The 13,111-nt window shown below is 48.7% G+C and overlaps 1 protein-coding gene across 7 annotated transcripts in view; it reads right to left on the bottom strand.

Annotated features, from left to right (window-relative positions):
* Positions 1-13,111, bottom strand: part of LOC120819249 (zinc finger MIZ domain-containing protein 1) — a 90,972-nt gene that overhangs the window by 44,892 nt on the left and 32,969 nt on the right. Inside the window, exon 1 of one of the 7 annotated variants that reach the window (XM_078103425.1) lies at positions 10,282-10,300. The exons of the other annotated variants lie outside the window; for them this stretch is intronic. The gene's annotated coding sequence lies outside the window, so the exon portion shown is untranslated. Of the gene's footprint in view, positions 1-10,281; positions 10,301-13,111 lie in introns of those variants that run through there. 7 annotated transcript variants of the gene reach the window in all.

Raw genomic sequence — 13,111 nt, 5'->3', positions numbered from 1 at the left:
CACAGATTGTCCGTTTGTCCTGGAAGGATTAGTGAATAAGTTGTGAAGAGAAATTGATTCAAAAGCGGCAAATGTGAGGGTTTGTGGATTTCCTGTTTTGTGTCTGTGGAAATAAGAAAATCTTCTTCAATCGGTCCAAAAAAGCAAATGTAAGATGTCTACACAGGCAACTTTTCATGGGTATTCTTCACAATCTAGACTACATGTTGATCAATTTATGAACCACAATAGATTGAGTGCTGCAAAATGTTCGAAACCCGCCTGAGGATGTGGCCTGTTTACATGTAAAACAGCAGAAAGAGTTTCTATGGACAGCTCGTGTAATCGGTACCACTCACTACTGCTCTGCATGCATTTTTAATAAGACACGCCTTCTTGACAGAGAGGAAGACTGCTGGCATCACTGACATCTTATTTGGGTATTTGATAAATATTTCATCTTTTGAAGTGATCACAAATGACTGTGTTGACCGGTAAGACGTCTCTCATGAGATCACCGGTCCTCATGATGGGACACGGGATTGGATCCAACACGGAAGCTCCACAATCACTTCACACCAACAGTAAAAGAACAAACACTGTTAAAGCACTTGTGTGGACACTATGAAGCTAAAGGTTAAAGAAAACTGCAGGAGAATTTGGATGAATGTTAGACATCTGCCACACACACACACACACACACACACACACACACACACACACACACACACACACACACACACACACACACACACACACACACACACACACACACACACACACACACACACACACACACACACACACACACACACACACACACACACACACACGCTCTTACTCCCCGGACCGCCGCCTGACAGGGACGCAGGCTGCAGCGAGCCTGTAAGAGACCACCAGGTGTGACCGATTCATTATTTACCTCCAGAGGCAGGCGAGCAGCGTCTGCACGCTGTGCACAGCCCTCCCTTTGTAGGAGAGATGTGTCGGGATCAGATGAGAGAGAGGGCACCTTTGTGGATAGACATCTTTGTTCACACCGTGCCTGCCTGTCTGTCTGTCTGTCTGCCTGCCTGCCTGCCTGCCTGCCTGCCTGCTTGCCTGTCTGCCTGCCTGCCTGTCTGCCTGCCTGCCTGTCTGTCTGTCGGCCTGCCTGTCTGCCTGCCTGCCTGTCTGCCTGCCTGCCTGTCTGTCTGTCGGCCTGTCTGTCTGCCTGTCTGTCTGCCTGCCTGTCTGCCTGCCTGTCTGCCTGCCTGTCTGCCTGCCTGTCTGTCTGCCTGTCTGTCTGCCTGCCGGCCTGCCTGTCTCCTGCCTGTTGGTCTGTCTGTCTGTCTGTCTGTCGGCCTGCCTGTCGGCCTGCCTGTCTGTCTGTCTGTCTGTCTGTCTGTCGGCCTGTCTGTCTGCCTGTCTGTCTGCCTGTCTGTCTGTCTGCCTGCCGGGCTGCCTGTCTCCTGCCTGTCGGTCTGTCTGTCTGCCTCCTCTCATTGCTCCTCGGTCGGAGGGACAAACTGCATCTATGGTCTATCTGGAGGAAGATGATTAGACTCGCCCAGAGCTCTCTCACGCCGAACAGTTTCAGTTCAGAGATCTCCAATCACCCCGAGTTGGTTGATGAGAAGAATCGCAGCACGTTGATCAATTAAAGTCAAAAAGTTAACATTTATTTGGAAGAGAAAAAGATTACATGAACAATTCTCCGCAGATATCTGGCTCTAACTATTGCTTGCAAGCAGGAGGTCAGACACACCAGCACGTATCTCAGCGCTCGGTGATATGGCGTCTCAGAGTTTTTATACACATGAAGACCAGTGCCGTGCACGAGAAGCTGCAAAGCAGGTTGAGATAAGAACCCAGGTGAAGCTGAGGGTAGCACACACACACGCAGCAAGATCCTCCTCAGTGGCCGGTGCAAATCATAATTAATTGACATGAAGTAAAAACGTGGATCCGAGAACTTTCGTACCGAATAAGATATGAACCAAGGCCGTGAACAGAAGTCCTTTGTTTTGAAGCGTCTATGAGATCGAGTCGACCGTCCTCCCTTCTCAGGACACAGCTGCAAACTAACATTTTGTATCATGCTGCTCTTTGCACGTCAGGGTCAAATACAGGACACTTGAGACACGGCTTTAGCACAAAACAATGTTATAATATATTTTACCAGTACATGCATCTCACAGTAGCTCAAATTTAGTAATTACTAATGACAGTAAGCTGGGATCAGACCAACATGTATGTCTTTCCAGATGGTCACAATGCCAGATTAGGAGATCTGACCTGCTGGGACGTGACCGACACGCTTGTCACTCTACGCTGACTGCATGACGTGAAAGGCAGACGAGGACTGTCAACAAACACGGCGACGGCTTGAAACGCGGCCCTCTGGTGAACGCCAAATGATCACGCTGACAGGGCGCTTCCTTTTTAGCCGTGGCCACCCAACAAGTGACCCAAGGACCGTCCAGAGATGTGTGGAGGGCATCTCAGTGAGCTCGGCAAAGACGACTGAGGATATTAAATGTTGACAGATGAGAAATAAGCCTTATGTCAATAAGAAAACCACACCCGGGGTTGTGTGGGGTTGGGGGAGGGTCAGGGGGGGGGGGGTAAACTCTGTACCACGACACTTGAGATGAAAGCCCTGGAGATGGGCTATCTGGACGGCTTAGGTGGGACCACCTTCCTCACAACGCTCACTCAGTTGAACTCCATTCTATTCTTTTATCTTCCACACAACCACAACAGTGGTGGAGATAAATGGCTTGGATTCTATGGACAACTTGGCACCGGCTCACACAGACACATCAAGGCTCATCACCACTGCAGCTGACAAGATCCTTCTTATGATGAATCTGCATGCGAGTTCAGCCTCTCCTGGTGTGCGTGTGATAAGTTGCGGTGTTTAAAGGGGCCGGGTTTCATTGCTTCTTGTAAGACCCCGATGACTTCAGCGTTTTGAAGGTACCGCCCTATGAACACCTGTGTTATCAAAGCACCGCAAAAGAATTTCCCGGATAATTTAACAAAGATGCGATTGTTGATTCGGCACGAGGTGAGTGTGCTTGTGTGTGCGCGTGTGTGTGTGTGATATCATTTTTCTCTGTGGGCTTGTCTGTGTGCGCGTGTTTGGAGATACCTTTTTTTTTCTGTGTAGGTGTTTGTCTCTGAGGGCATTTTGAGATATCCACTTTGTGACGTGTGCGTGCGTGTGTGTCTGTGTGCGTGCGTGCGTGTAAAGCTTAAACCTGTCTGAACCTGGCTCCAGCTGGCCACTTTGCAGCTCCTATTGTTGAGGAAAACACGTCTGAGTCGCCTTAAATGGAGGCTGTTTTGGGTGAAGAGGGGAAATACCAAATGTTCTGCATTACCATCATGCTTCATGCAAAACCCGGGGCGAGGCGAGCAAAAAGGGAACACTTGCATAACGTAGGAGCCTGATGTTACCCTGCAGACTTGGACCCTTCCACTCCCTCAACCCCCCCCCCCTCACCCCCCTTCTTCTCGCCTTTTCTGTCTTTGACTCTCTCCCTCCCTCTCTTCCTCCCTCTTAGTCACAGGGGTTGGATTGTTCTGCTGAGGCTTGGCAGAGGCCGCGGATGGGAAAAGTGCTGGGGAGGCAGCGAACGCTTCCTGCCTCCATGAATCGGAGGGTTAACCTTCACCGAGGGCACAATGGCTTTTTCTCGCAGAGCGAAAAAAAACGCCCCGCATGTGTGCAGGCGGCCCGTCGCCGGCTATGTTCCCGTCCGCGGCCCCCACGTTGGTGCCACTCCGTGTGCAGCCTCAGATCCACACAGCGGAGGAGGTTAACGCTCTGCACAGTGCGTCTGCGGGGTAGAACGGGTGGCGTTTTAAAAAGCTTTTATCCCCCGGTTCCACATTTCGTATCCAAAAAGCGCGTGCACATCCGGGAGCTGGCGTTCTTCCTCCAGCTGTTGAGGTTGGCGGATTCAAAAGGTATTCTGGAGGAAAATAGACGCGCGGAGAAGTGGATTGTTGCTTCCATTTTCATCTGTACTCTGCAAACTAACGGCAATTACAGTATTCATGAAATGGACAACCTTCATGAAATATTCTGCTGTATATAAAGTTTGGAATGATAGTAGAGTTTAATGTCTTCAGGTGCTCTGACTTTGACTTAAGAGCATGAAAAAAATTAAATAATGATAAACCATGTCTTTCGTACTGCTGATAAGCCAATGTAAAGAGGGCCTTTTAACATGAAAAGCTTAATAGCTTATCCAACCACAAAAACAAAAACTAAAAACTATTTTGATGAACAATTAAGAGCAGATTCCCACAAAAACATCTCATGGCAGCTTCTCAGATGAGAGAATTTGCTAGTTTAGCTAAACTAATTGTTGGTTGCTGACACACAGATGCTCGACACAGGAGCGCTCGGCATCGGGTTTAGGCAACAAAACTGGGTCAAATTAGGTGCCTTTGTGACGTAACTTATAGCCTGCATTACGTACGACCAAGTTAAGCACTTAAAAAACAGCTCCACGTTGACTTTGGCCTCCTGGCGGGACGTGAGCCGACATGAACGGACACATTTGACAGCAGGCGGACAAACACACACAACACTGTACCATTGCCAACGTGGCGAAGTGACACACCGACCCTCACAATACCACCACAGAAAAAAACAAGCATGACATCACCCGCCTCCCCACCATAAAGGGGTGGATTCACAACTGTGAATTGGGAGGCAGATAAGGAGGGAAACAAGTATGTTGGGCCAAAGAGGTGACACAGTCCAAGGCTGGATTCCCCAAAAGCAGTCACTGCGGTAAAAGGAAAGGGTGGCATTCAGCGGAAGTAAATGGCTTCTCCCTTGTTTTTTTTCTATCATTTTCACTTGACAAAAACACCGGCACGAACAAGGCTCGCCTAGGAGAAAATAAAGCATTGATTTTGCACGCTGCCCTCTCCACTGCAGAGGACTCCGATCAATAGGCTCAAGGAATACTCCGCACAAGTTTAATGCTTGAGCTGTACGGAGGCAGACGAGTGCTTTGTCTGGAAATTATTCATTGTTTTTGATTTTTATTGTACCAGCCGCTTTTCAAAGCGAAACAAAAAGACACCAGATCTGTCTAAAGACACAGCGCCGACCCCTCGACCCTCGAAAGGGGTCGTGTTGCCGACCAGGAGTCGACACGGGGGGGGGGAGATGAACTCCAGCTAAGGCTGTGTGACCTTTGACACGGAGCGCTAACCGAGGCTGGAGGACCAGACACTCTCCATAACCTGAACCCAGATAAGCAGCGGCTCCTTTGAAGTGGGGACAGAAAGGCGGAGCAGGTGACCCGATGCCTTCCGACAGCTCGCGAGGGCGCGCAGGAAATCTGTGAATGACTTTGCTAATGAGGCAACGACTGAAAATCTGAAATAACTGAAATAACAAAAACCGCTCTTCCTCTTTAGCCCGCGAGACATTTTCATTTCCTGACTGCTAACTTTTCCTTTCACGGTTCCTCCAAAGTCAGCGAGAAAAACTCCCGCGTCACCTGTAAAACATTAAAAAGCGTTGACCCAGAGATTTGAACACTCATTACGCGCTTGAAAAGTAGAGAATTCTCTGAGATCCCCCCCCCTCTCAGATGTTTCCCTCCGTGTCAACCCAATGGTATATCAAGTTCAGGAAATTAGCCAGTTCCTGTTGGGGGAAGAGAGCGAGCCGAGGGAGGCCAGCGTCAGCGCAGCACCGTTTTTACTACAGCTCCTCTCAGGCCTCTATTACATCCTGAAGACAAAATAACGGCCTCCTCCGAGAAACCATTCCAGTCAAATCCTGGTGGGTGAGGAAACATCCAGCGCCATGAAATCCTGGATCCTATCTCGGGGTTCGCTCGGCACGAGGAGGAGGAGCGGGTCGACATCTCAGCGCCTTGCAAACACTTCGGGTTACGTTTGTGCGAATAATACGGCCATTAGGTCTTTTAATATCCTCTGGATGGATTGCCGTGGAGCCCCAGAGACACGGCCGCTGTCCACACATCAGGAACTAATCAAAAGGTTCGTCCTGGTCAGCTCCGCCAGGCTTGAAGCAGCAAACATTTCCCCCCTCGGGGAAATAGAGAAAGGCCAAATAATCAAAGACACTTTGCCACTTCCTGCCCCTTAATCGCCGCACAGCATCTCAACAGGCCCGATGGCGGGCGGCCGGGATGAGGTCAAGGCGGCTTTCCTCGGTTTAACCGAATTAAAAAATTTAAAAAAACGCGTGCGAGATTACGCCGGGGACGACAGTACGAGTTGACCCGAAGAGGGGTCTGAGCATGAGTGACAGCACCGCTGCCGCCGCCAGACTTTGGGTTTGGCATGTCACACAACTGTGACCCCTGTCAGTCACAGACCAGACACACACACACACACACACACACACACACACACACACACACACACACACACACACACACACACACACACACACACACACACACACACACACACACACGCGCGCGCGCAGCGTGCGGTTGTAGGTTGAAACCCTAACCCCGCTGTTTCCGTTGCACTCCTCGAAAAAGACAACTGGCCCTGCGCCATGTGGCGTAGAAAGGCTTTCTCGTGCGTGGATAGGCGAGCGCACATCACACTGACACAAAAACTCACAAAAATGTGAGAAAACGTAAGTTGTTTTCGGAGAAAAAGTCAGAAGTCAGTGAAGAGAATTGGCCCACTGGGCTCCTGAGCGGCTTGAATATGCGCAGTGTCTCCTTAAACCATGCTGACGGGCAGCCGTCAAGGCAGACCCTGGCATGCTGCAACCGAAATTAGGTTAGGAAAAGTCATGTGTCTTTTGTGTGTGGTGGGAGAACTAGAAAAAAAAAGAGGCCAGATTGAGCAGGAAGGCTGTAAAGGGGAAGGGGTTCATGCAGACTAACATCTGTGATATTTCTTCACTTCGCACTCGCGTCTCCCATCCCCCTTGCTTGGGTGTGCCAAATGCTAAGGTGGGGCTTACAAAAACAGCAAAGAGCGAGGGTCATTTTCGGTTAGCGCAAGTGTTCTGTGTGACTTTTTAAGAGATGCATTTTGAAACAGAAGCGCAAAGATGAGCTGTTTAAGACTTTGTATTAGAGCAGAAGCTCCTAGGACGCCTTGGACAGTTGGTAACGGTCAGCACTTCACTATTTCAAAGTCAGTAGCTATCAATAACTAGCTCATTGAGATATATATATATATATATATATATATATATATATATATATATATAGCCTATATCTTTACGCAGAAAACCCAATCCGAAATTTAAAAAAAATAGTTTTTACAGATGTCCTCAAAATGTTCGATAGGTTCGTTATTCGGTTCATACTTTAATGTTATCTTATTAAATAGCTTTAATATTTGACTAGCTAATACATATGTGTGTACGCCTGGTGGTGTTGACCAGAAAAACATGCAATTCTATTTTACCACGAGTACCATAAAAAAGGCTGATGATTGTTGTTTTTGCCGCAGTGGGGTCACAGACAGGCAAAGTGGGCCGACGGCTCATCGCTACCCGGGTTCGGGTACTTCCCAGGTGCCGCACGGCCACAGCGCCCTTGAACAGACGCGTAAAGCGTGGTGGGGTTGCCACGCTTCAGCTCAGATACACTGCACGCGCGCGCACACACACACACACACACACACACACACACACACACACACACACACACACACACACAAATGAATAGAGAAACACAAAGCATCTCTGTGCTCTAATTTAATCACTTGCTTGTTTTCTTACAAGAAGTGTGGGTTTTGCTAAAAAGGCAGCTAGCGGGGTGCTTGCAATTTTCATCAAAAGGTGCACTCTACATTTGGTGACCTTTTAAATTGAAATAAATACAGAAATGAGAACAAATTACAGACCTCCACAGTGTTGGTTGTTCACCAACAGACAGTTAAGACATTTAAAGATGTGGCAATATGCTCATTTGTGGAGCCACAACCAAACAAAATGTTTTTAAAAATCTGAAACAAGTGAAAAATTCAAATTAGAAAGGAATTGCAGATCCTCACTTATTTATCTTTTATTAATTAAAAGATCAGTTAACCATTTTTAAAAAAAACCCATTCGCTCCCAAAGTGAACTCTCTTCTTCTGGCTAATGTTTTTTTTCTGGATCCGGACCCCTGACATGGCCCCCTCCCCCCCCCGTGCCCAGACAGGGACAGCAGCACTGGGCTGCAGAAAAACACTTTGCCGTTGCTGGCACCTTGTTCTCGTGTCAGGAAACGTTGTTTGTCTGCTGGCTAAGATGAGACCACCCCTCCTTTCCCTCCTACTAAGCCTACTTTGCCCCCACCCTCTCCCTTCCCTCGTCCCCTCATGGTCGGGCCCACCCCAAAGGGGGGTTGAATTTAATAAAGGCTCCCTCAGCCACATGCTAAAAAGGTATGCAAATGTGCAGGTCCTTCTGTTTTCTGATGCCCCGACCCACCCACCAACCAACCCCCCCAATCCAACTGACTGCTCTTCTCTTCTCTCCAAGCAAAAGCCAAACACAGAAGGAGGTGTGTGTGTGTGTGTGTGTGTGAGAATTTAGGTGTTTGTTTTTCGGAGGAATGGATCATTTTGTTAGGACCGCTCTTGGGTGTTTGATCTGAAAAGCTATTACGATGATTGCGATTACAATTAATTACATTATGAGCTACAGGAACTGAGAAAGAGGTACTTGACGTGCTTCCTTGCGGAGAGACGAATCACAAACGCACCCACACATCCGATTATTCCTCGGCAGCGAAAACATGATATTAAGTATTGCCACAAATCGGTATCCTCGGGAACGTCGCTAACAAATGAAATCATAAAAGTGTCGATACCGTTATATTGACGCAAAAGACCAAAACAATATTGACTTATCCAGCTGACTCTGCAGCACCTCCTCCTCCTTCTCCTCCCATATATCAGTGATCCCTATCTAATACAAAGGGCCCGGCCTTTGCATGGCTACCATGATGACCCGTGTTCACGAGGAGGTGAGGGCTGATCATTTTGTTCCGACGTAGTGAGCCGTGACAGGCAGCAGTGCGGGAAGGAGAGGAGGTGGGAGGGGCGCGAGGGGTGGGGGAGAGGGGGGAGGAGAGGAGGGGCCACAGAGGGACCCACCAGAAGCAGCAGAGCGCCGGGGCCAGACTGAGGGGGACCAGCCTTTCCTGCTGCTTCCTTCCCGTGCTCTTGGCCAGCTGAGCAATCAGGTCACCTCTCTTTCCCGTGTCGCTTCTGGTCAATTGTTCTCCTCCCTTCCTCCCTTCCTCCCTTCCTCCCTCTCTCTCTCTCTCCTCTCCGCTTTCTCTCCTCCCAATCCCACAGCCACAGGCTGATGTCATTTTCTGATCGGATTTTGTCTGTGCCTGCCTGTTGGTTTCTGCCTCTTCTGCCTAAACAAACAAGGGTCTTCCATGCGGGACACCGGGGGGAGGGGGCGAGGAGGAGGAGGAGGAGGAGTGATTGCAACGCCGCAACCCATGGCGATATGCAAAGTCAGATTGGTTCTCTGGACGTCTTCCTGGTGACATTATCGAGAAGTTGTTTCCGTAACTACGCAACGACGCGACGGCACCGCGAGGAAAACAGCCACCGTCTCCATTCACGCTCGCACGCTTCCAGTGTTTGTTTTTGACCCACACACGCCAAGTCTAAGGAAGAGAACAGGAAGTACACAAACATGCCCTTTTGAACTCTTTACAGCGCCCATTCACAGGGAGCAGCCGCGTCTTGGAGCTTAATATAAGCTCACACAGTAAGCAGAGCCGAATCCATACCCGGCCACATTCACCAAACAATATCAAGGCTTTCATCCTGAGGGCGTCTCGGGAAGATCCACTGCAGAATTTGATACAGCGCTCGCTCCGAGCGACGGAGAGAGACACAGAGAGGGAGTTATGGTGATGCTGGCTGACAGTTAATTCCGAGCTTTGAGGAGATTTACTCCAACGTGGTCACGACGAAAACTCCCTTTTCACGCGTGTTGTAGGAGAGTCTGCTTGGGAATCTCAAGCGTATTAGATCACGTCTCGGCTTGTTCAAAGACCCGGAATATTTACATTATTGGCTCAAATGGCATCCGAATGACTGCATCAAAACCCCCATCGAGGACAGAACCGGGCAAGCCCGCGGATTTGGCACATTCTGGTCTCTATAAACAAAGATGAACATGATATTCAGGGTCTGTTTCGCCAGCAGTAATGTATCCTAAAAATGAGCAATCTCACAAGATTGAACAGATTTGAGAAACAGCAATCTGTTGGAACTGAGAAAGAGATAAATAAAGTCTGTATGAATGCGTAGCAATCAGACACAACTGACCTTGAAATAACTGCCACTTCTGAAAAGCTGTTTTGGTCCGAGAGACAACGATTATAGCCCATTTCTAGGCCAGCACATAATCAGCGTCCAAGTTCCAAATCAATGACCTACTTGCAAGCACGCGCACATATCCACTGCACATACGCTGCGAGGCAAACTCCCCTTCGACAGCTTAATGTGGGGAAACACGCAAATCAAACCGCGCCCGCGCGCTCTTTGGATCGGGCAATTTCTCCGGGTTTGGATGTTTAGGAAACACAGATGAGCGGCAGCGTGATTCCATAGCGGCAGAGGCTCGTCTTATTTTGACACTGGCTGGCAGTAAGGGGGTGGGAGTGTGTGTGGGTGTGGTGGGGGGGGGGGGGCGGGCAGCGGGGTCACAGGCGCCGGTTCCTTACCGGCGGGAGTAGATCGGACCTGACCCGGTTAAGAGTGCAGGAGCGGTCGGCACCGCCTCCCGCGCTGTGAGTGGCGGCTCGGTTTGGCCTGGGTCAGGACTGCGGGGGAGGAGGGAGGGGGCCCAGCATGCCGATTCTTAATGCAGGGAGGGCTATTTGTGGAAACACCCCCCTCCTCCCTCCCCCCACTTGCCTCTACAACCCCCTCCAGCAGATTCACCGCCGCACAGCGCCGGGATGTACCGTGCGGTCATGCAGACAGATGGAGGGAGGAATCCGGCTCTGTCCCGTCTTACCGGGGAGATACCTTTTATTTCCCCGACTTTCATTTCTCAAACGGGACGGTATTTGACCCCTGGGGGGGGGGGGGGGGGGGGGGGGGTGCTGCTGCCCGTACGCACATGCTGCTGTCATGTGGAACCGCCCCAGACAGGCTGCAGGCTGATGGCAGAGACGGACCGGCAAGAGGTGGTTTTATCAATGGAGGACGCCGGAGCACGTGCACGTTCTAGAGGGTCGAGATTAACTAAAGACAAGAACATAAACTCACACTTAACGGATATATTTGGGGTTTGTCAACTCAATCTCCAAGCATTACCCACTGTCCTGATATAAATGCACACAAAAGGCTGATGAGAGGCTTCAGCGGTCCGAGTAACGGAAAGAAAGTCGTCTTGGTTCAATGTTCCCCCTGTGTGTTTACCCAGACGGTTTCCTTGCCAATACAACATAAGGAATTTTGCGCTGAGACTGTAACCGGCTTTGGACGATTCCCACTTGATCGGAGTGCTGGAGCAATGCGAATGTATATTTTAATAGCCATGCATTAACCGGACACAGAACTACTTCCTGTTGAAGGAATGCTCCCCGTGACTGTTAACAATGAGCTCAGTGTATTACCCACTGTAACTCCGACACTCTTTCCCAAAAAAAATGCTGCGGTTTAATTTCTTCTTTTTTTGTTAATGCGGTCGAAAAAGCCAAAGTTCCATTCACCTCCATTGTATTGAGTTGGAGGACGACATCTCAAAGCCTTTTTTTCTCCCTTTTTCGGAATAACACGAATTGTGCGAGCTGAAAACGTCCACCTAATTGCAGGTACGTGGTTTATCTGGGCCTGCAGGACCATCAAAAGGAAGCCTGCGGCTGTTACATATTTTGACGCGCTCCTCCATCTCTGTGTGTGGCTGTTTGGCTGTTTCTTAGGGGGGAGCATTGATTCAGCGTAAAAAGAAAGCAGACCTTTTCCACAATGGACAACCTTGTCTCATGCTATACTTGTTATCGGGTTTAGCCAACAAAGAAGCAGAATATTAACACGCCAGCGAGTAGACTGAGCCTTGCGCCTTTTCAGGTTTTGCCACTGATTCACACCCCCAAAAAACTATTATACTGAACTGATATATAAACAAAGCCATGTCCCATATTCATGCATGGTTTCACAAAACTAATCCTTGCTTCAACGAAGAAACGAGTTTGGCCGAGTGAGAATTAGGAGAATTTTGGGGAAAGCGATGAAGGGTTTTAACGCTGAAAAGGCAGGAAAGAAAACTGAATCACTCCAGACTACACGAATGACTTCCTTTCTCTGAGCTACGCGCATCTCCATCAAGGTTAAATGAGTATATCCTGCTGACCCTGTTCCCCAGTTTAACCAGAAACACAAAGCTTTGCTTCTTGCACACTTCAGCAGAGCAGAGTGGTTAAACTCAAGGAGCAAAAGGCTCAAGCTGAAAGTACAAAAAAAAGGGAAAAAAGAGGCTGTGTTTTTAGCTCCCCTTATTTATTAGAAATATTATAAAAGCAAACGCGTGAAGAGAAATCACGTGGAAACAAGACAACGGCGTTTACAGCGGCGGTCCTGCCCGGGGCATTGTAGTACCACAAAGACCTCAAAGCCGTGCTTCTGGTGAAAAAGCAGAACAAATGGGGATTACAATCTTTGAGGAAGTAGAGCCTTTCAGTTGACCTACATCTCCCACAGAGACTCCAAATTATAATCTCAGCATACATCCTCAGCTATTGAATTTTTAGATTCGGTATCAGTACCATGAAATGTGTTAGATGGCAACTAAATGGGTAAAAAAAAGTAGATTATTAGCGAGATACTGGCGCCTCTGAACGCATCCGGAGGTTAAAATGTGGTTTTACGGCTCCTGATTTTAGCCCATTTAAGTCTATTTCAACTGACAGTTTTTACCTCCAAACATGTGTGTATCTGTGTTATTTTAATGTTTGCTTTGCAGGAAGCTAAAACACAGAAGAATCCACAAAAGCTGTGAGCAAAAAAAAAAGACACATTAAACCATTAAACCACTTTACCATTTAGCAGCAGTTGTGAGCCAGTACGCACACACAAAACACGCGTTGAACTGGTTAAATCGAATAATGACTTAATGCATGGCCATCCAAGTCCAGAGCAATAATCATAT

Source organism: Gasterosteus aculeatus, chromosome 5, assembly GCF_964276395.1.
Source record: "Gasterosteus aculeatus chromosome 5, fGasAcu3.hap1.1, whole genome shotgun sequence".
In the NCBI taxonomy this organism is placed as follows: domain Eukaryota; kingdom Metazoa; phylum Chordata; class Actinopteri; order Perciformes; family Gasterosteidae; genus Gasterosteus; species Gasterosteus aculeatus.
The sequence above is the reverse complement of the archived record's forward strand: the minus strand, read 5'-3'. Positions and strand labels throughout refer to the sequence as shown.